Below are 777 nucleotides of genomic sequence, written 5' to 3' on the forward strand. Positions count from 1 at the left end.
ACAAGTAAAGGAGATGGCAGCCGAACCCAACAACAATAATGCAAGGAGAATGCTTGGTGACTTTACTACACCTAATTCCAATTTACATGGAAGAAGCATCTCCATTCCTACCATTGGAGCAAACAATTTTGAGCTGAAACCTCAGCTAGTTTCTCTGATGCAGCAGAACTGCAAGTTTCATGGACTTCCATCTAAAGATCCTTTTTAGTTCTTAACTGAATTCTTGCAGATATGTGATACTGTTAAGACTAACGGAGTAGATCCTGAAGTCTACAGGCTCATGCTTTTCCCTTTTGCTGTAAGAGACAGAGCTAGAGTATGGTTGGACTCTCAACCTAAGGATAGCCTGAACTCTTGGGATAAGCTGGTCACGGCTTTCTTAGCCAAGTTCTTTCCTCCTCAAAAGCTGAGCAAGCTTAGAGCTGATGTTCAAACCTTCAGACAGAAAGAAGGTGAATCCATCTATGAAGCTTGGGAAAGATACAAGCAGCTGACCAAAAAGTGTCCTTCTGACATGCTTTCAGAATGGACCATCCTGGATATATTCTATGATGGTTTATCTGAGCTATCAAAGATGTCATTGGATACTTCTGCAGGTGGATCCATTCGCCTAAAAGAAAACGCCTGCAGAAGCTCAAGAACTCATTGACATGGTTGCTAATAACCAGTTCATGTACACTTCTGAGAGGAATCCTGTGAATAATGGGATGCCTATGAAGAAGGGAGTTCTTGAAATTGATACTCTGAATGCCATATTGGCTCAGAACAAAATATTGA

The 777-nt window shown here is 41.3% G+C and overlaps 1 non-coding gene across 1 annotated transcript; it reads right to left on the minus strand.

Annotated features, from left to right (window-relative positions):
- Window positions 1–412: 412 nt before the first annotated feature.
- LOC112780841 (small nucleolar RNA R71) lies at window positions 413–520 on the minus strand. Its single transcript, XR_003191652.1, has one exon. It is a non-coding gene; the product is annotated as a small nucleolar RNA R71 (small nucleolar RNA).
- Window positions 521–777: the final 257 nt, after the last annotated feature.

Source organism: Arachis hypogaea, chromosome 19, assembly GCF_003086295.3.
Source record: "Arachis hypogaea cultivar Tifrunner chromosome 19, arahy.Tifrunner.gnm2.J5K5, whole genome shotgun sequence".
Lineage (NCBI taxonomy): Eukaryota > Viridiplantae > Streptophyta > Magnoliopsida > Fabales > Fabaceae > Arachis > Arachis hypogaea.